The sequence below is a fragment of the Nycticebus coucang genome, chromosome 14, assembly GCF_027406575.1.
Source record: "Nycticebus coucang isolate mNycCou1 chromosome 14, mNycCou1.pri, whole genome shotgun sequence".
Taxonomy (NCBI): Eukaryota; Metazoa; Chordata; class Mammalia; order Primates; family Lorisidae; genus Nycticebus; species Nycticebus coucang.
In genome coordinates, this window is record NC_069793.1 from 508,396 (window position 1) to 531,029 (window position 22,634).

A 22,634-nucleotide genomic window follows, 5' to 3' on the forward strand; every position below is an offset into this window, starting at 1 on the left:
TCGCTTAAGCCCAGGAGTTGGAGGTTGCTGTGAGCTGTGTGAGGCCACGGCACTCTACCGAGGGCCATAAAGTGAGACTCTGTCTCTACAAAAAAAAAAAAAAAAAAAAAGACTCCCAGAGCCCAACTGGGATTTCTGCTCAGCTATAACAGACATGGACCCTTCCAGGGTTCTCCACACATCACCAAGAGCCACTTCTGAGTCTAGGAGGTTGCCCAGTGGGGCAGGCGGGTGCCATGGAGCACCTTACCCCATGCAGACTGACCGTGTGACTTTGCATGTTTTCATACTGACGCACACAACCGTGTGTGGATTTTCTCATCCATGGGCAAGAGCCCTTTGCTTTTCATGGTTAATTAGCCCTTCATCATATGTACCAAGGACATGTCCCCAGCCGTGGGGCTGGTCTCTCAGCTCAGTTCTGCCTTTTATGCTGTGTATGTTCACACAGGGCCTGTCACCTGCTCTCAGCCGTGGCTTCACAGTCACCCCCGGACCGGACCCTGCTGTGCTGTGGTGCCCTGTCCCACCCCGGGTCTGAGGGATGGTCTGGTGATGCACCCAGCTGCTTGTGTGGTCCAGGCCCACAGCCATGGTCCCCCGAGGATACAGGAGCCCCAGGCCCCACAGTGTGCTCTTCCTTCCTGTTCCAAGTAGAGGGGAAGGGCCTGGCCAGCGGAGGTCCAGGACCCTGTGTGAAGACAAGGCTTCCTCAGTGGTAGGGGGAGGCAGGGTGTGCCTGTGAGGCTGCTCAGGCTCCTGGGGCCTCCCTCTGGCTGCCTCTGACCCAGTGCGAGGGTTGGAGGCCAGTTCCCGTTCAGACAAAGCACTTGGGCAGGAGCAGGGAGGCGGTGCAGAGGGCTTCCTCTTCCACAGTTCAGTACCTGTGGACTCACCCGTGGCCCAGGAAACCACCACATCCAGGACATGCTGTGGCTGGACCTGGGGTCCCTGGGTGTCTGCCACACTGGGAGGCCCTCCCCAGCCCAGAGGTTACCGGCTCCCCAGGTGAGGAGGTGCCTGAAGGCAGGACTCAGCCCATGTGGGAAAGCAGGCTGACCAGGAAGAAAAGCCTCCACCCCAAGGGGCACAGTTCCTGAAAATCCACAAGGCAAACTCACAGACACTGCAGCAGAGTTGAGCAGCTAGGGTTACACACCAGGAGTGGCTCTGGACCCCAAAAGACAGATGCAGGGTTGGGGGCAAGACAGCACTCTGGGAATGGGTGGTCACCCATGGGCAAAAAAGCAGGAACAACCACAGTGCTCTCACACAGCACGTGAGCTGACTCACACGGCATGTGAGCATCCTGAGCAGCCTGCAGAAGGACGTGGCCCAGACACGGGCCACAGGCACTCACCAGCGACCACACGGGAGGGGGCTGGGCACAGCACAGCCGGCCCTGCACAAGGATGGCGCGCGTGCGCACACACACACACACATATACATGCACACATATACCTTGTGCACACACATCTGGCACACACACACAGCACACATGCCCAATGCACTCGTGTACACACATCTGACACACACATGCCCAATGCACACGTGCACACACATCTGGCACGCACATGCCCAATGCACTCGTGCTCACACATCTGGCACACACAGCACACACATGCCCAATGCACTTGTGCACACACACACACCCAATGCACTCGTGCACACACATCTGGTACACACACAGCACACACATGCCCAATGCACTCGTGCACACACATCTGGCACACCTACAGCACATGCCCAACGCATATATGCACACATGTATGTATGTCCAGTGCACACACATATACACACCAATACGCACCCCCACATGCCCATCCTTCAGAGTCCCTGTGGGAAAATGTGGTCTTGCCTGCAGGAAAGGAGGGGAAGTACATGTCAGAGCCAGAAGCTCCCAGGTCTCTGGCAGGCCCAGGTGGGAGGATTACTTGAACCCAGGAGTTGGGAGACCAGCCTGGATAACATAGCAAGACCTCGTTCTACAAAAAATAAAAAATTTAGCTGGGCATACTGACAACTGAAGTGCTATTTACTGGGGAGGCCCAGATGGGAGGATAACCTGAGCCCAGGAGTGGAGGCTACATTGGTTATGATGAAGCCACTGCACCCCAGCCTGGGTGACTGAGCAAGACTCTGTCTCAAACCAAACTGTGAGCAGGCTGGGCCCACTTTCTGGAAATTGAGTATCAGAAGGACAGCGGCCCTCGTGGGGACAGTCAGACAGGCCATCAGCAGGAGACCATCCCTGCAGAGGGTGCGGCAGCCCCTTGGCCAGGGGCTTCCTGGAGCCAGGTGGATGTGGTGACTGGCTGGAGCCAGCTCCCAATTCAGTGCTGTCAAGGCCCCAGTGCTGGCCGAAGGCGGCTAAGCACCAACTGGGTTGGGTGCTGTTCTGGGGGAGTCTGTTTCACACCCACCTCACAGATGAGGAGACTCTGGGTCCTGCTGCCCAGCTGGCACACGTCTCAGATGGTCAGTGGATAAGTGAGGGCCCCACACTCTCCTAGGGGAGGCTCCTCAGGGGACAGACACAGTCGCGGGATGGGCCCACCGCCTTCTTGTGGGCTGGAGCCCATGGCTGCAGAGGACAGTTGGTCTCTTGAATGGCCACAGCCTCAGGCCTCCTGCCTGTGCTCAGATGAACATCACACAGCCGGGGTGCGGAAGAGCCTTGCTGTCCTTGCTCTGGCCGTTCCCTCCCTGTCTCTGTCTTCCTTCACGTGTGGCCCCTCTGCCCAGAAAGTCCTTTCACTGATACCAGACGCTGAAAACTCCTGCACACCAATGATGCCGTCTCCGCATCCTGGTTTCCCTGGACCCGGGTCCTTGGACAGAATGTTTGTGCCCAGCATTTCTGCCACTTCCCTGAGTGGGGCACGTGCCCTGGGGATGGGAACAGAGGCTCTGGGGGAAGCATGGTCACCCTTAACCACCCAGCCTCCAACTTGCTGGGGCTCATTTTCCAATTGTGACTTTTATCTCTAATTATTGTCTTTGCATAAACACAGGCTCTCACACAGAGGAAAAGTGCATGGTGCCACGGATAATGGTGCAGGGCTTTGCCAGGGCTGGAGCGTGGGGAGGGAGGAACTGCCAGCTCAGACCAGGCACACAGAGGCAGAACCTGCCCGTACCACGGGGTATACTGTGGGGGGGCTGGGGCTGCCTGCCGGGAGAGTCCCGCTCATCACCTCAAGCATACCCTTCCCCTACCTGTTAGACCCTGCAGCTCTGCCCCTGGGGCAGCTGGCTACCTATGCAGACACTCTCTAGGCTCCATCAGGCCTCTCCAGCCAGCCTGCCCTTGGCTGACGGGTCCTGAGCCCTCTTCCACACACCTGGAGGATGTCCTGCACTCCAAGCTCTGGCCACCACTCAGTCCACCGACCTTGTGGCCAATGACCCCCTCAGGGGGCAGATGTGGCCCTCACTGGCTGACTCTCCAGGCCTCACAGATGGCTCCATGAATTCCCAGTACCCAGAGCCCCTCAAGCCCACCCTGGCCACCCTGACAGATCCAAGTTCAAGGCTGAGGAGCCAGCTAGCGCCCCACACCTGTGTCCTGTCTCTCACAGAGCAGCCCCATCCTCCTCGGGCAAGGCCCAAAAGCCCACCACCAGCACACACATGCCACCCACAGAGCATTGTTCCCTGGGCAGGAGTGCAGGCAGGGCTGAGAGCCAGAGGCCTGCGGTTGGGGAGACTGGTCGGCTGGCATGACTTCCCCACCACACTACAGCTGCCATAGAGCTGCAGGGCACTAAGCATGAGGCTGCTCGACACTAACACCAGGCAGGAAGTGGCCCTCGTGGGGACGGTCAGACAGGCCATCAGCAGTAGGCCATCCCTGCAGAGGGCGGGACAGCCCCTTGGCCTGGGGCTTCCTGGAGCCAGGTGGGTGTGGAGACTGGCTGGAGCCGGCTCTCAACTCAGTGCTGTCAAGGCCCCGGAAGAGTCCTGTTCCCCAGCAGTCAGCTTTCCAGAGGCCTGAGGTCTGCCCAGTGGAGGCGGCCAGGCTGTCGCTGTGCACCCATACCATGCAGCCCAGCCTGGGGGTGTCTGCCTGAAGCCACCTGGGGACCTTGTCCCCTCACCCAGAAGAAAGTGAGTTCTGAAAAAGTGTGAGAAGTGACTCACCCACCAGAGGCCAAAGAGGAGGACTAACAGGGAGGGACATGGGGGAGGAGACGACTGGAGGAGGGACCACGTGCCGGGGCACGCAGGAGTCGGGAGGGGACCACAGAGCACAGGGTTAGGGAAGCCAGAACAGCCCGGCCAGGCAGCTGTCCCTGGTGCTGAATGTGACGGGGGCGGGGGAGGAGGACGGAGTGCATGGGTGTGCTGGGCCTGTCAGATCATGGTGCCCTTCCCTGTAGGTTTCAGGATTTGGGGAGCAAGACCCATGGTAGGCAGATGCACCAACATGCCCAGGTTCCTGCTCCTACCGGCTGCAGGCCCCTGGAACACGAAGGGTCTCCTGCACATCAAGGGATAGGGCTTCACCAGCTATGCCCAGGGCCAGTGCAGGCAGCTGCGTGTGGGTACTCCCAGCCCCTCCTGGCAGCCTCACAGGTCCCTGACATGCCCCCCACATGCCCCACACACCGTGGTTCAGACCAAGAGGGAAGAGGGTGGAGGTCAAAGGCCTAAGGTAGGGTCTGATGTATTCAAAGTGCCCAGGGCCAGCCAGCTGGGAGGAGGAGGGAAGGACGGGTGTGCATGTGCAGGCCCCACTGCACCTGCCCCTGCACCCCCTGGGTCCAGTCCTGGTTCTTCTGTCCACTTAGTCAGTCTGTGCTCTAGACACAGGAAAATTCTCCCTCCCGGTGGCCCCTGTGTGGTCCCCTCACACCCACAGCATGGTGGCCTCTGAGCCAAGGGAACGTGGCAGAGGATGACACAGACCACAGAGAAACCTCAGTGTCCTCCAGGGCTCCAAGGCACCTGGCCGCCACAGCATGAGTCCACATGGGAAGGAGCCGCAGCCTCTAGCCCTTCATGCATGACCTCTGCACTAGACCCTGAGCTGGAGCACCCACCTCGGCCACTCTGGGATGCCTGATGCCCAGGGCCCTCAGGGACTGTGACCTGGTGCCTCTGTGGCCTCAAGCCACTCAGTGTTGGAAGCCCTGGTGACATGCCACACAGAAAAGATGGTGAGTGCACTTGGTCCCGACTCTCAAGCTGTGCTCAGACTGTGCCCAGTACTGGAACAGCTTCGCAGGGGACAACATGGTCCCAGCGGCAGAGGGCCTGGGAGCTGATCCTTTCAAGTCTGTGGTCTCCCAACTCCCCCAAAGAAGTGGTGAGCACGGCCCTTTTTGCCTAGGCTGCTGCCCTGGGCGCTGGGAGTATGGCTGCCCCAGGTCCCTGGCAAGGTCCTGAACCCCCATATATGCTCAGTAAGCTCCTGCTGCCATGTCCTTGCCCCCAGGAAGGGGACCTGCCCCCACCTTCCACTGTGATCATGCGGTCCTCACCTTGTTGGGTACCCATTGAAACCACCAACAGGGTGCTGCTCCCTCAGCTCCCAGTGGGGCTGGCACAGGTGCCCAGCACTTGGGCAGAAGGGAAGTGTCTGCGTCCCAACACACAGAGGCCTGACTTGATCTGGGAAGAGGCCTCCGCAGAGGGATCGACGATGGCTCTCAGTATGGCACCACCCTGGACTCAGGGTGGACCCTAAGTCCAGTGACCAGCGCTCTTATAAGACACAGGCAGAGGGGATTTGGACATGGACATACGTGTGGAGGATACCCTGTGACGATGAGGCCGGGATGAAGGTGACATTTCTATAAGCCAAGGGTGGCAGCAGCTGCCAGAGCCCCCCACTCTTCGCACGGGTCTCGGATAAACCACCCTTTGATGTCTGAACCGCAGACTTCCTGCCAGCAGGGCTGCAAGAGGAACGTTTCTGCTGTTTCAGGCCCGAGGGTGTGGTGGTTGCCACAGCATACAGCCCTGAGGAGCTGTGCAAGCCACCTGCAGCTCATGGGACCTGCTTTTAGTCACAAACCTCTTGGCATCATTCAAACAGGGCTCCTTCATGGTGCAGTGACGAATGTGGTGTCTCCTGGCACATTTGGCAGGTGTGACCAAGCCTGGCAAGGTGCAGCTCCTGCCCACATGGAAGGATTGATTCCTGAGGAACTCCTAGGGTCTCTTGACCCAGCTCAGCCTCAGCCATTATGTAGGAGGAGGCCTGGGGCCCGCACCCTTTGAGGTACTGTGTGTGGCCCCTTCAGGCCAAGCTGCTGGCTGTGCCATGAAGGTACTGAGGTGGGGCACTCTGGGCTCCTGCCCCAATGTCACTGACTGGCCAGAACCCCATGAGCTCCCCTCTGGCCTCTACCCGCACAAAGTGCTGCCCCTTTCTCAGAGGGGCTGGGGGCAAGGACTGGGTCACTTGCTCAGAAACTCAGGTCTGTGCAGCCCCGAAGCTCTTTGCCCTGCCATCGTGTCACCAGTTTAGGCAGCCTTTGAAGTGTGGGGCATCCTGGTGGGTACAGGCTCTGCCCCGTCACCTTCCCCAGCCCAGAGTGGGCTGGGCAAAGCAGCAGAGAGATCTAGAGGCTGGAGGGGACGTGTGCAGTCCACATTGAGCCAGAGCCACTGGGAGCCCCTCTAGCACCACCAATAGGACTGAGCAGCCTACTGGGCAGAGGACCTCCAGGTGGAGCCGAAGAGCCTTGTGTCCTGACTGGGTGGGTAGATGACTCGCTCTCGGCCTTGCACGGAGGTGGGGTGTCCTTCGAAGCTGGTTGTCATAGCTCCAAGGCCCCAACTCAGCCAGACCCCTGTCTCAGGTGAGGCGGGGGGGGGAGGTGCTATGGGAACCACATCTTAAGGACCTGTGCTCTCCGCACAGTCCTGTGCTCACTGATCCCTGTCCCATGCTCACATGCCCGCCTGGTGCCCCAACAGAGCCACCTGTGCCCTGGAGTCGGGCCTTGGTTCCATGGCTGCCCCTCTGCAGCTGGGGCACACGTTCCTACAGGGCACCACATACCAGCACATGGAGTGGAGTCCTGGGGAGGGCACAGGGGGCGCTGAGCGGGCCAGTGACCACAAGTAGGGGTGGGGGCTGGCTGTCCCCACCAATGGCAGTCCCCATCTCACCTCCGACTGGTCTGACTTGGGTCACCACCCACCCACACTCCCCGGGAGTGAGAAGCCTGGGGGTCAGGCTGTTGCTTGGGCTGTTGGCCACCCAGGCCTGGGCACATGTGTCAGCATTGACCCCAGGGGTGTACTGGGCCACCCGCCTCCTGGCCATGCATCCCACCCATGGGGACCACTGGGCCCAAGGAGCCCCTAACCCCAGCAGCCCGGGCGTACCCTGCCCTGCCCTGCATTATCCCCAGGCAGTGCCCTGGAGGGAGGGTGAGAGGGGGCCAGCACTGGGCTGGCAGGTTTGGTTTCTGGGTCAGTGCACCCCCTGCCTGAGGGGCCTTAGCCCCCTCACTAGTGCCTGCCCTGCTCCTCACATCACCCAGCAGCTTCCTCCGTCCTGTGATGCCCACCCCCACCCCGCGGGGGCACCCTAGATGGAGGATCCGGACAGGGGCGGCAGGTGCTGCACACATTGGCACTAGCTCGGTAGGGAGCTCATTGCTGCCGTCCGCCCACCAGCGTCAGGCGGGAGCTGCAGCAGGAGAGGGCAGCCACGTCTCTTGGGAGGCAACTGTTCACACTCGGAAAAGGAACCTCTCAAATTAAATTAATTACGCCCTGAAATACTTCACAGGCGCTACAGCGGCTTGGCCGCCTCTGCCTCACTCCCCACCCTCCCCACGCAGCACCCCAAATATGAGAAGGCTTCTGGCTGCTTGATGGGACTCAGCGGGAGGGGCGGCACTCCTCAAGGGGGCTGAGATGAGGGGCAGCTAGTGGCTGCCTTCCTGGGGCGGGACCTCGGCAGCACCAGCCTCAGGGCCCCCCCCCAACACCTCTTTCCTACAGCCTGAGAGACAGAGTGAGGACCCCCATAGCCCCGCAGTGCAAGGTGCCCAGGCTGGGTCCCCACCGCCGAGGGGACCAAGCAGCCTAGCTGGGCCCTGGATGTCTGTAGGCCCCTGGCTGCTTCCAAAAGCCCCTAGGTTGCACTCAACAGGAGGATGCAGACAGAAGCCCCCACCGGGCTCCAGGCTCCAGGTAATGACTCACCTGCCAGCACCCAGCCAGGGACACAGGTCCCCTCTTCAAGACAACGGTATGCCAGCCTGGCAATGGGGCACAATCCTACCCAAAGCCAAGGACAGAAGAGCCTCAGGGCCACTGACTGAGCAGGGCCAGAGACCAGGGCCACCTAGGGAGCTATAGCAAGGTCCCTGGCCCAAGTGACGGAGGGAGAGGTTGGGCTGGAGGAGTTCTGGGAGCTGGAGTCCAGGCAGGGTCTGCATGGAGAGGCCCAGCTCCAGCCAGACAATCCTCCCATTCACTTGGATTAGAAGGGAGCAGGCAGGGATGGGAAGCCTCAGGAGGAAGACAGGCAGGGCCCCTGTCTCCAGGGGGTCCCAGGGAGGGTGTGAATGTTCTGACAGCAGGGAGCAAGTACAGGGAGGGGCTGCAGATATGATGGGAACAAAGTGCTGACCTCCTCCCTCCATGCCAAGCCCAGGGAAAGCCAGGGACATGTGCCCCCAGCTGGCCCCAGCAGGACATGTGCACACAGACCCCAACCAGCACACTGACCCCTGAGTGACAGCCTGTCCCACAAAGCTCTGGGAAGAAGCCATGCCTGTCAGTGAGGAAGACCCCTGCCTCCAGCCTGGCTCCTTTTCAGGTGAACAAACGGCCACGTGACCAGGGCTGGGAGGAGACCCAATAGCCTGAAAGCGTACGTCCTAAGAACTGACCATCACGGAACATGCATGAAAAGAAAAAAAACCCTCTTCCTGTTTATTATACCAATTTTCTAGGAGTTAACAAGTTGCTTTATCTACCGACAAGAAATCTACAAAAAGGGTGAGAAAATAAGAAGATGCTCTAAGATGTTAAAAATAGTTACTGCTAGAATAAGAAATTGTTAAAAAAAGGACTGAAAATTTTGAGAAAATAAGGCAGATCAAGAAGAGAAAAAGACGAGATGAAATAAGCGGAGATGTCAACCCCGCAAGCCCAACTATCCCAATGCAGCAGTGCCCCAGCCAAGAGGAGGCCCAGACCAGGCTGCTCACACCTGCCCTGGGACAGGAGTTCCCGGAGCCTCCCTCAGAGGCAGGCACTTGACACACAACAGAAAGGAAAGAATAAACCCATGTGCCTTGGGGATCACACCCTGGAGATGCCGGAGTGGAGCTGGGCAGACAGTCCCGGCCCAGTGGAACCCCACTGGGACCAGACCGACCAGCCCTAGCATGACAGAGGGAAAGATGCGCCCCGGACCACTGTGGGCTGGACCACTGCTGTGGACCACCAGGATGTGGCAAGCAACAAGGACACACACAGACATGGGAAAGTACGACCTGCACTCGAGAGAAACAGCCAACAGAAGCAGGCCACAGCTGACCCAAATACCAGAATTTCCAAAAAAGGGTAAGATAATATTATAAACATACATGTTTTTAATTGGAGAAAAGGATGGACACAAATAAAACACCAAACTGACTTGACAACAGGAGAAAGGGCTGGTGAAGTCCAAGAAAGTTCAGCAGATGTTATCCAAGGTGAAAGGCAGCAGCGACAAGGCGGGAGCCAGACAGAGGCAGGTCAGGGCTGACGGGACGCCTGCAGCCCCACACTCTTAAGTGGGTCTCACAAAGGCGGACAGAGAAACAGGGCGCAGGAGGCATTTGAAGAGAGAAAAGCCAACAATCTTTCCAGATGTTTAAGTGTGTCCACCCACGGAGCTCACTGCACCTCCTGGGGAACAGACAGGAGGGACCACATGGGGTGCATCCCTGCAGAGCTGATCATTGGGAGAGAAGGTGCGGAAAGGTGCCAGAAGGCCCCTCGCTGTCACTCAGGGCCCTACCCGCCTTACTGCCAGAGGCACCAACTGAGAACTCTATATCCAGCGAGAACAGCCTCAACATCAAGGTGCCAGCTGTGCAGCCCAGGGAAGGCAGAGACGCTGGATGGACACAGGGCTCCTCAGCCTAGATGGGGGAGAGCGCGGCCCAGCTGTGCAGCCCAGCGAAGTGGACATGGGGCTTCTCAGCCTGGATGGCAGAAAGCATGGCCCAGCTTTGCAGCTCAGCAAAGTGGACACAGGGCTCCTCAGAGCCCTCTGGACGGCGGAGAGTGCGGCCCAAGCAGGCACGAGGCCGGAACAGCCGAGGTGCTGAGGAGCCCTGAACCTCTGTTCCTGAAAAGTGGGGCTGCGGCAGGTGGATGGTGGGATGGTGGGACACAGTGAGGAGACAGCGTTGGGTGCCCATAGAGACCCAGGCTGTGCTGCAGTGGAACCCACGTGTCAGGCTCAGCTGCAGTCAGGCATCCACAGCCCTCCTGGGCTCAGGGTCCTTTGCGCTCTTACAAACCGCTACAGAGGTGGGCAGGCTTTTGTTCATGTGGTTGTATTTATTGCAAAATAAATTAGAGCAGAAATTTAAAAAATGTTACATCCGTTTAAAAATAATAAACCATTATGTATACTTTTTTTTTGACACAGAGTCTCAAACTGTTGCCCTGGGTAGAGTGCTGTGGCATCACGGCTCACAGCAACCTCGAATTCTTAGGCTTAAGTGATCCTCTTGCCTCAGCCTCCCAAGTAGCTGGGACTACAGGTGCCCGCCACAACACCTGGCTATTTTTTTGTTGCAGTTGTCATTGTTGTTTTAGCTGGCCTGGGCCGAGTTCGAACCCACCAGCCTCCGTGCGTGTGTCCAGTGCCCTACCAACTGAGCTACGGGTGCCGCCCAGTATGTATGTATTAATTGTATATAAATTTATAAGAAACATTTTTATAAAAAATGATCATATGCCTTTTAAAACCAAAGAATCCATGAGAAGAATGGGGCTGTCTCATGTCTTTTCAAGTTTCTTACTCTGTGCCTTAAAGAAGACGTCAGGGGCCTCTGGGAAACGCCCCTAGGTTGAAGCAAATAAGATCAGAGAAGTAACAGCCTCATGGACCCTACAGGATCTCAGGGCCCTCAGGGTGGGGGAACAGAAGACTTTGAGAATCACCACCTGAGAGCAATCACTAAGGAAATGGCCCAGCAGGGAGGCAAGCTGAGCTCAGACCCAGGCCCAGATCCGCATAGCCTCCCTGGGAGCTGGGAGCAGGCAGGGAGAGTTCTCAGAGCTCACAGTGGACCCACCATTCAGTCCAGCAGCCCCATATGGTTCTTAGCCAGCATTAAAGCAGTCTCTTCTATCAGAAAGACAGCTGAATGTTCACTGCAGCACAGTTCACAGGCATGAAGATGCAGAATCAACCTAGGTGCCCGTCACTCCCTGAGCAGTTAACTCAAAGTGCTGCACGCTCACCACGGAGCACAACTCAGCTCCAGAAAAGGATGGGTTAGAACCATTATCCTAAGCATCTCAAGAATGGAAAAACAAACACCACATGCATTTGCTGTTAAGTTGGAACTAACTGATGGGCACAGGAGCACAGAGGGAAGCAAAACTCAGTGGCGATCAAGGAGGGGAAGGGAGGGGAGGGGAGAAGAGAGGGGAGGGAGGAGAGGGAAAGCGCAGGAGGCTGCAAGCAGGCACAGGGCTACCTCTGGGAGCTGAGTACACCTGCAGCCGGCTGGGGTGATGGTGTACCCCAAAGCATTTTTACTCCCATGGAATTTTGAAATAAATATTTAAAAACACCTGGCCAAAGCAAAAGAAGAAAAGAAAGGGGGCGCAGGCTCAGAGATGGGACAAATGGCGAAGAGCTTGACTGAAGCCAAACCATGCCAGCAAGACATTGCATGTAAGGGACTTCAATACCCCTGGGAGCTGGGAGCCAGCAGGGAGAGTCCTCAGAGGAGATCCAGACTCAAGCCCACAGTGCCTGCATGAAGCCTGTCTGAGTGTAAGGACATGCAGGCTGGAGGGAAGGGCCACTGAGCATGGGGGACTGATGAGGCCCCCTGAGTGACTGAAGGTCATAGGACCCAGGACAGGTGAGCAGAAACAGTGGGCTGGGCGGTGTGGACAGCGGCAGAGTGATGCTCCATCCAGCAGGGTCAGATGCTGCTGTGACTCAGCAGTGACCCCTGGCTGGGCACTGGGAAGGTCACATTTGCAGGGTGATGGGATGGGGAGATGCAGGTTCAAGGAGAATGCTTCCAGAGGAGCTCTGACGGATGTGCAAGGGGCTGTGATAAAACTGACCACACGGACACTCCTCATCGGTATGGGGGGTGAGCAGGGAGTTTGGTAGCCAGACTGTACTTCAGACCCCAAGGCACAGGACGCCTCCAGGAGGTCTCCCAGGAGGGCCATCTGGGGCAGGAGGTCCTGGGGCAGAGGCTGCCAGACAAAAGGGGGACTTGACAGAGTGACATCATCTCTGGGCTGTCTTTTTTTTAAGGCAAGGTTATAATAAATGGGTCAACAGTGCAAGGAAAAAAGAAAGGTAGGTGGCGCCTGTGGCTCAGTGACTAGGGCACCAGCCCCATATACTGAGGGTTGTGGGTTCAAACCTGGCCCCAGCCAAACTGCAACAAAAAAATAGCCGGATGTTGTGGTGGGCGCCTGTAGTCCCAGCTACTCGGGAGGCTGAGGCAAGAGAATCACCTAAGCCCAAGAGCTGGAGGTTGCTGTGAGCTGTGATGCCAAAACACTGTACCGAGGGTGACAAAGTGAGACTCTGTCTCTAAAAAAACAAAGAAAACAAAAAGAAAAAAGAAAGGCAATTTGGAACTGCAGGACACTCAAAGGTGACGCCCACGTGGGACATCAGGAAGGAGCCACCTCACGGACCTCCCAGACCCTAGTGTTTCCAACCTGCTATGGTCGTCAGAGCAGAGTGGCCAGCACAGGCCATGGCCCAGCCCCATGGCCATGGCTCAGGGCCCAGATGGAGTCCTTAGGTCCACATGGCCATCATGGAAACCTCTTTATGATCTTTCAGCTTTTGAGAGTCAACCAGCAGGGAAACCCCAGAAGGTGGCAGAGGGACACATAGAAATGCTTTAAGAAGCTGAAGCTAAAGTTGCTGTCAGCACAGGTGCCAGGAGGTACAGAGGGACACGTCCCCCAGAGGTGGGGCCCTGATGCCATGTGGACGGGGCTGCACCGGGGGCCGTCCTCACTTCTTCCCAGGGTCCCCAGGCACTGCCCAGCACTGATGCTAAAATTGGGGTATACCTATTGCCAGGAGCACCTGGACCACAGGTGATTCAAAGAAGTGGCTCTGGGTGGCCAGGACAGGGTGCAATGGCCCTGAGTCCTGTAGACCAGGATGGGGCCCACGACAGGGGCAACAGCAGACATCAGGTGGTTCCAAGGGACAGTCTTACATCTGCTGAGCTGAATGAAATGTGCGTTTGGGCTCCTGCTGCAAAAGGCTTTGGGATTTTTCCCCCCACTCCATTTTATTATACTACTTTTCCCCTTTATTTGACTGAAGTACTGGAGTGGGAACTTTTAAAAAAACTCGTCCTTCACCACGGCGAGTTTGAGAAGCCCTGTATTCATTACCATAGGTCATACAATGTGCAGACAAGACCCAGAAGCACAGAGTGGCCGTGCCAAGCAGATTGCAGCCCACAGGACCTGCCTGTACCCTCCAGGAAGGCCCCTACGTGCCTGATGTGGCCTGGGGTTAGTCTCAGCTAAGTGGACGTCCCCAAATCTGTGGAAACTAAGCAACAGAGAAGGACCAGGAACGCTCGTCTGCCCAAGGCTGTCCAGAGTAGGTAAAGCCACAGATACGGGGAGCACACCAAAGCCTCCCACAGGTTGGAGTGAGTGTTGACCGGCGAGGTGCTGACCGCACGACGCTGGCCACACACTGACCCCCTGAACTGTGCACTTGCTCACAGCTGACTTGACATTATGTGAGCTTCATCTCAATTTGTTTTTTATTTTTAAAATATTTTTTTGAGACAGTCTTACTTGTCGCGCTGGGTAGAGTGCTGTAGCATCATAGCTCACAGCAACCTCAAAGTCTTGGGCTCAAGCGATGATCTTGCCTCAGGTTTTTCATTTTTAGTAGAGACTGGGGTCTCACTCTTGTTCAGGATGGTCTCAGCCTCCTGAACTCAAGCAATCCACTCACCTTGGCCTCCCAGAGTGCAGAGATTATAGGTGTGAGCCACTGTGCCCAGCCCTTTATCTCAATTTAAAACAAAAAAAGAGGGCCATGTGCAGTGGTGAGTACTTCCCAGCACTCCAGAAGGCTGAGGCAGGAGGATCATTCAGCCCAGGGGTCCAAGGCTGCAGAGAGCTGTAATGACACTTCTGCTCACCTGGGTGATGGAGTGAAAAAAACAAAAAAAGAAAATTCGGTCTACATTTTATCACCATCCACTGACAATTCTGAACAATGCTGGTGTTAAAACAAACATCCCTCCCAAAACTCAACCTTCCTGTGGTCTAGGTTCTGAGTGCCTGCTGCCTACCAGCTTAGCTATCGGTGCCAGCCTCCCTTCAGCTTGCTGTGGGGCTCCACGCCCTCTGACAGATGCTCAGTTCTGCACTGTAAGTTAATTCCCAGAATCCCAGTAATTTCCACCCTCCTTAGAGAGAAAGCTCCTAGTGCTCTGGGACACCAAAGCTCCCTGGGGTAGTGACATCCCTGAGCCCCAAGATGGCAGAGATGTGCAGACAGAGGGGCAACCTGGTCACTCCCCAACCGTCCTCCTGCCTGACGTCTGGGAACATTGTGCATTTAGAATTTAGAACAATGAAATAATGGCAATTGCAGGGCATGATGTTTTTATCTGTTCATACATGAAATACCTGAATATCTTTAAATTTGAAGATAAATTCTTTTTTTTTTTGAGACAGAGCCTCAAGCTGTCACCCTGGGTAGAATGGCTTCACAGTTCACAGCAACCTCCAACTCCTGGGCCCAAGTGATTCTCCTGCCTCCGCCTCCAAAGTAGCTGGGACTACAGGCACCCGCCACAATGCCCTGCTATTTTTTGGTTGCAGCCGTCATTGTTATTTGGCAGGCCCGGGCTGGATTCGAACCCACCAGTTCAGGTGTATGTGGCTGGTGCCTTAGCCGCTTGAGCCACAGGTGCCGAGTCAAATTCTTTTTAAAATAATGAATAATTGTTTTAAAACTCAAGAACAGACTAAGAAAACGCGGTCCTTGCTGAGCACCAGCAGCTTCTGCTACATGAAGCCGAGTCTGGTCCCTGTGTGCAAGGCCTGGGTGGTCATCCAGGTCTTGTGGGGCAAGCCCTGCCGCCTCCTGCCCACTCTTCCCAGGAGCCCCAGCCCTGGGCGGGGTGAAGGGTGTTGCAGCTTCCTCCTAGCCCCACTGCTCTCTCCCCTGCGGGACCGGGGACAGCAGGTGGGGCTGTGGCCAACAGCAGGTGTGGACATCAGCAGAGCCCAGAGGCCACTTGAGGCCCAGCCTCTGCGGTGCCATGCTCAGACTCCCTGGCCCAGCTGGCCCCTGTGTCCCTTCTATACCCACAGCCCTCCAAGGCACCACCCCAGCCTGGCAGGGACAAGGGAGGTGCAGGTGCTCTGGGGGTAAACAGGGTCAGGACCCCTCCCTTGGGGGTGGTGCAGCTCAGGGCTTGGCAAGGCACCCAGTGTGGGACCGCTGGCCCTGAGCCTCCCAGCAAGGCGGTGTCCCTTCACACACTGGGACTGGATGCAGCCAGGTGGGGAGTATTGGGGACCTCAGGCTCTGAAGGAAGGGCCAGTCTGGGAGGTGTGGCCAACGCAGTTAGGGCCAACAGGTGGCCTGGGAGTGGGACCAGCTGGGCATGGTGAAGTGCGCCCCCCCACTCACCACAGGCTGGGTGTCCTTAGGCCTCAGGGTGGTATCCCTGCCATCAGTGATCTGGCCGGGTGGCACTGAGGCAGAGCTGTGCACCCATTCGGGCTCACGGTGGGTGTGCAGGTTGGGGACCCTGGCTCCTTTCCAATCTGCTTGACCAAGGGGTGAGGCTGGGAGGAGGAAAGCCCACTCTCCTGTCAGCTTCCCACTGCCACTCCCCTGGGGGACTCCGTTGGTCTCCACCCCCTGAGCCTCAGGCTCTCCCTTCCTCGTCCCCCTCCCAGAAAGTCTCCATCTGTCACCATGGCATCAGGAAGAGCAAACAGTGGGGCCTTAACCTCAGCCTGAGACCGTCCAACTCCTTCCCTCCATACAAAAGGTCACTGAAGCCCTAAGCCCTGTTCAGGACCCCAGGAGGACTAGCCCCTCACAGGCCCGCCTTGGCACACACCCAAGCAGGTGGCTAGCCCCAAGTCCCCTCAGAGCTCCACTGCACTTCTGCCCCCAAGTAAGCTCCAGGGGACCACAGTGCCTGGCAACAACAAAAGTGAAACTGGGATGGGCGGCGCCTGTGGCTCACTCGGTGGGGCGCCGGCCCCATATACTGAGGGTGGTGGGTTCAAACCCAGCCCCGGCCAAACTGCAACCAAAAAATAGCTGGGCGTTGTGGCGGGCGCCTGTAGTCCCAGCTACTTGGGAGGCTGAGGCAAGAGAATCGCTTAAGCCCAGGAGTTGGAGGTTGCTGTGAGCTGTGTGAGGCCACGGCACTCTACCGAGGGCCATAGGATGAGACTCTGTCTCTACAAAAAAAAAAAAGTGACACTGGCCACCCACGCTTGGCACCAGAGCCCAGGGCTGTGGTCCTGACAGAACCAGCGCAACACAGCACTCCTGGTGCCTTCCCCCACTGGACCCTGCAATGCCATCACAGCTTCAGAGGCAGAGGCAGATGCTGCGGTGAGCACCTCAGATGGGGAGCGGAGGCTCAGGGCCCACCCAGGTTATGCAGTGGCCCACATGGCCAGCACCAGCCTCCACTCACGGCTCCTCCCTCTTCTGTGTCTTGAGCCACCAACATGCCCCTCAACCTCCTCCCCCAGGCTCCCCTTTTTGGCTGCTTCTTGCAGCTGGGCTGCATGAATCACAGCGCTTGCCCAGTTCTGGCCCACGTGCACACACACAGCCAGCCAGAAGGGCAGACGTGCCGACACCCCTGACTGTCCTGTGCCCTTCATGACCCCTCCCCTGGGCAGGCGGCGTGGCTGCCTCCACGGCACTCCCCATAAGTGGAGTCGCGTGAGGTGGGCACCGCCTCTGTGGCAGACACATGTGCTTCAGCAGAACGGCAGGCCCTCCATATGTAAAAGCTCCGACCAGCTAACCAAAAACCTCACCACCACCCCGCTGTCTTTTAACAAGCCAACGACATGACCCAAGAGGCAATTCTCTGAAGAAACCCAGAAGACTCAACACCTGCCCAAGGAAGGCCCTACCTACCCTGTCCAAAGTGCACGATTGGGAGGAGACTCAAGCCAGCAAGCCCAGCGGAGGCAGCATCTGGCACAATTCAGGGGGCCAGCCAGCCGGGTACTGGGCCTGCAGGGTTTGCCCAGTGCAGCCTCATGACAGGGTTGGGTGGATCGTGCTGGAGTCAGCACTGAAGCAGCAGCCTGAGGCATCGCCCCAGTGCCTGAAGATGGACCCTGGAGGCTGTCAGGACCACACGGTCGCCCCACCACAGGCTCAGCCTCAGCGACCCCTGGGCCTGGCGGCTGCAGAGCAAACCCTCATGGTACCTGGAGCCATGTCCTGTCCTCCCAGTGGTTACCACCCTGGGGCCTGTCCTGTGCCCCTCTGCAGCAGCCTTAGGTCCCCAGGTGGCTGAGGCTTCCTTCTGGGCTTGAGGCAGGGGGCATGAGGTGGCAGAGGGGCAGAGCATGGGCCCAGGAGCTGGATCTGGGGTTACAAAGCCTCGCAGGGACACCATGGTGTCTGAGAGGGCTGGAGGGCTGGGGAAGGAGAGGAGGTGGAGGCGGTCCCTCTGCAGGGTCACAGGTACCAGGGTCACAGGCTGGCCCCTCCCTCCTGCTGCCCACCTTCTGGCCCTGCCTCTAAGGCTCCAGGGACAGCAGTGGGGTCCATGTAGTGATGAAGCTGGGGAGGCCCCAGGTGGGGCGGTTGTCTACATGCCCGCACACACGCACACCAGCACACACAGCAGCATGTACACAGACACACACACACATGCACAGACTGGTGCACACACGCACACCAGCACACACAGCAGGCACACAGACACACGCACACACCAGCATGCACACGTACAGCAGAACACACGGCAGGCACACAGACACACGCACACACCAGTACGTACACGCACACCACAACACACAAAAGGCACACACCAGTACACATGCACACCAGCACACACAGCAGGCACACACCAGTACACACATGCACACCAGCAGGCACAGACACCCGCACACACCAGCACACACACGCACCCCAGCCCACACAGCAGGTACACAGACACAATGCACACACCAGTACACACATGCAGCCCTGCACACGCACACATGCACAGACCAGTACACATACCACACAGCAGCACACACACACAGACACACGCACACCAACACATGCACAGACCAGTACACACACGTACACCAGCCCATCCAGCAGCATGTACACATACATGCACACACTGGCACACACAGACACACATGCAGACCTGCACAGACCAGTACACACACACACCAGCCCACACAGCAGCATGCACACACACATACGTGCACACACCAGCACACACAGCATCACATCACACAGACCTGCACAGGCAGACTGACGCAGACACACACACAGATACACACATCCCCGCACACGCAGTCACAATACAGGCCTATAAACCAACCCACTCATAGAGGCAGCGGATGCCAAGCCTCCACAGATGGGCCCTAGGGGCTCCTGCCCAAATGCACAGTGAGACCTGCCGTCCTCTTCCAGGGCCCTGTGCCCCCTAGAAGCACATCCAGCAGGGACCATGTGCCAGACAGAGTTGGCTCACACCTGCCCTGTCTGGTGAACTGAGCACGGGTGCCCCCAGTGTGTGGCTCTGTCCCTGCATCCTGTGTACCATGTAGGTCCTGCCAGAACCCAAGGACACCTACCACGAGCTGAGACAGGAGGGCCACAGGGCCCCAGGGACACCTTTGGCCTCGCTGGGGTGGTGGCAAGGACAACCGTGGGTCACACAGCTCAGCCTCCTTGGCCCAGGGCTCTTGCCACCACCCTGAAGCTATGTCACCCCAGGGCAGCTGGTGTCACCCTGTAATTGGACACTTGTCTGGTCACTCCCAGTGCGGGAGGCTGGCAGAGCCAAGCAGGAGGACACTTGGGTCACAGGTGCTGCGTGGCAGGAGTGCCAGAGGATGCATGATAGCCCAGGGCCAGCGGGGCTCAAACTGCAGGTGGCAGAGGCTAGAGGGCTGAGGGTTGGGGGTCCCACCAGGATCCGTGGGGAGCAGCACGTGAGGGATGTGACTCAGTGTACCTCCTAAGATGCTCTGGGTAGCCACGTGGGTCCAGTGGCCCTGAGTTGTCTGGGGCATCACAGCAGCCCTGGACAGAGGCTGGCAGCCAGCACACTGTGGAGGAGGGTGGAGGACACGAGAATAGGACACAGCTGGGATCAGGAAGGAAGACAGCCTCCGGGAGGACACCAGGTAAGCACTCTCTCAGGAGCCAGGGACAGTAACAGCCTTGGATGGAGAGACTGGGGGTGGCCAGGGCCACTGCTGAGGGCTGTAGACGTGTAGGTCAGCTGGGGCCCACGTATGGTGGCTTGGGCCACGTTAGGAAGAAGCAAAGGCTGACAGCTGTGGGGCTCAGGGCAGGGAAGGACCCAGCTGCCCTCTGCAGTGGGAGTCTGCCCCCAGCTTGGAAGATGAGTGAGGCTGGCACAGCACAAGGTGCAGACCCCCAGCATGCAGTATACCAGGCTGCAGCCCTGAATTCTCATGGGTGGGAGAGGTAGGGTCCCAGGTAGCGCTGGCTGCTCCCCACCTGGCCAGGCCATTCCCCAGACCACCAGAAGGCTGTGTGCCTGCCACGGTGCAGTGTGGATTAGGGACAGAGAGGTGCCCGTCATGTAGTAATCTCCATCAGGGTAAGAATAGAATCTGCTTAGTGGGCAGTGGGCAGAGCAGGGAGAGGCAGAGCTGCAGGCTCACACCCCCACTGCCTGCTCCCCCCAAACATAAGCGTTAGTACCCAAGTACCCTGTGGTCCCAGAGCCAGTGACCACACCAACGGCCAGGTCAGGATGTCCACCTCCGCCAACTCTGCCCTCAGGCTGGCGTCCAGGGAGGGTCCAGGTACATGGGCTTCCTCAAGGCACCTTCCTCACCCCAACCTCCCCCAGACACTGGGACAGGGGTGGGGGAGTGAGACACCAGGGTCTGTGCCCAGGGGGCTGCTGATGGTGATCTCCCACTCCCCAAAGAGGGGACACGATAGAATAGCAAAAGGGGAGGCACTGGGGTGGGAGACATGGGGGACCCAGGGACAGGAGGGGTCACACAGAAGCCGACCCTGGGGCCAGCTGAAGAGAGGGTACGCCAGTGTCCAGGATGCCCAGGACCCTGTTCCCAGCCTCAGGGGCCAGACTGGAAGCGCTGGGTCCCTACCATGGCTTCCACTTGGTGGGGCTGGGCAGGGGAGCTGGCTCTGGAAACTTCTACGTGAGCAGATGTGAATTCTGCTCCTCATTTGTTGGCCAAAGCAAATCTATCCCTGGTTTAAGCTGCATTCTGACTCAGAAGAGTGGGGAGAGGGATGGGAGTGGGGGATGGGATACCTGTTCCAGCCCTGGGAAACTCCACCCTCCCAGGGGCCAGGGCCTCCAGGAGGTGGGCACCCGAGACCAGGGTTATGAGAGGGGTCTGGTGCCTTGTGCATCCCCCACCACAACCTCTGACCCTCTGGGAGGACAGTGCCCAGCACACAGGCTTCTGCCACCTGGTTCCAGCTCCCCTCCTTATGGGCACAGGTTGGCTTTTCCATCAGACGCCCAGATACTGCCAGCAGGGCACCTGCCTCAGGCTGCCCCCACCAGAACAGAGCCCACCACCCATCTGCCAGCACGGGGACCCCACCAGGGCTGTCATGGACACCAGGCAGGGCGAGAACAGGTGTCCAGAGTCTACCCAACAGGTAATAAGGAGCTCTATCCAACTGCTGGGGTTGTAAACTGCCTCCACAGCTAGTTCCAACTCACCAGGTCCCATCTGCCCTGACCAGCCTCAAGCCTGGAGCTCCTGCAGCCCAGGACCCCACCCCAGTGGTGGTGGCCAGGGGGTCCCCACAATAACTGAGTGCCAGAGATGTGGCTGGCGGCCCCCTTGGTCTTCCTGCCTCCTAAGGGACACAGCTAGATTCTAACCTCCCTTCCAGCAGATGCAGCCCAAGGGTGCACTGGATGGGTGGTGTGCACAAGCCCCTAAGGTCAGAGGTCCTGTGGTGTGGGGTGGACACTCAGCACTCCACAGGTCAGGGGCTGGGGACCCTCTGAGCCCTCCCTGGGCGCGTGATGCCCGCCATATCCACACTGGGGCCACTGTAACCATTTGCAGATGTCCTCAGCCATCCCGGCATCTGTGGGAGGACTTTTTTGTGCTACTTAGGATTAATGCCAAATCCCTGGGGATTGGGGCTTAGGGTCAACCAGCCCCAGCTCTGAGCTGAGCCCTCTGCTTCTGTACTCTCCCATCCTGATCCATCTGCCCTGCTCAGCCCCCAAGTGGACCAGGCCCTTGAAGCCTGTGCTTTGCCCAATACCTCATGTTTGGAAGGAGACCCCTGACCCTAGTGAGCCCAGGAGGTGGGAAGGCCTGGGCATGAGTCTTGCCCCTCCTCCAGTGCCTGAGGTCTGAGGGTTACAGGGGTCTCCAGAGGACCCTCAGGCACACGGGGACCTCTGGAGCCTGGCTCCAGGCCAGCCCTGCATCAACCAAGCCCATGCAGCCCATAGCCACTTCCTGCCCTGGGCCACTGAGATCTGGAAGAAGGGGCTCCCATGCTGCTGTGTCCTGCACTAGCTCCGGAAGAAGGGGCTCCCGTGCTGCTGCATCCTGCACTAGCTCTGGAAGAAGGGGCTCCCGTGCTGCTGCGTCCTGCACTGAGCTCTGGAAGAAGGGGCACCCGTGCTGCTGCGTCCTGCACTGAGCTCTGGAAGAAGGGGCTCCCGTGCTGCTGCGTCCGGCACTGAGCTCTGGAAGAAGGGGCTCCCGTGCTGCTGCATCCTGCACTAGCTCTGGAAGAAGGGGCTCCCGTGCAGCTGTGTCCTGCACTGAGCTCTGGAAGAAGGGGCTCCCGTGCTGCTGCGTCCGGCACTGAGCTCTGGAAGAAGGGGCTCCCGTGCTGCTGAGTCCTGCACTGAGCTCTGCAAGAAGGGGCTCCCGTGCTGCTGTGTCCTGCACTGAGCTCTGAAGGAAGGGGCTCCTATGCTGCTGCGTCCTGCACTGAGCTCTGGAAGAAGGGGCTCCCGTGCTGCTGCGTCCTGCACTGAGCTCTGAAGGAAGGGGCTCCTATGCTGCTGCATCCTGCACTGAGCTCTGGAAGAAGGGGCTCCCGTGCTGCTGCGTCCTGCACTGAGCTCTGAAGGAAGGGGCTCCCGTGCTGCTGCATCCTGCACTGAGCTCTGGAAGAAGGGGCTCCCGTGCTGCTGCGTCCTGCACTGAGCTCTGGAAGAAGGGGCTCCCGTGCTGCTGCGTCCTGC

At 58.3% G+C, this 22,634-nt stretch overlaps 1 protein-coding gene across 9 annotated transcripts in view; it reads right to left on the bottom strand.

Moving 5' to 3' along the window:
• Positions 1 to 22,634, bottom strand: part of BRSK2 (BR serine/threonine kinase 2) — a 52,725-nt gene that overhangs the window by 20,242 nt on the left and 9,849 nt on the right. The gene's annotated exons all lie outside the window — the stretch shown is intronic.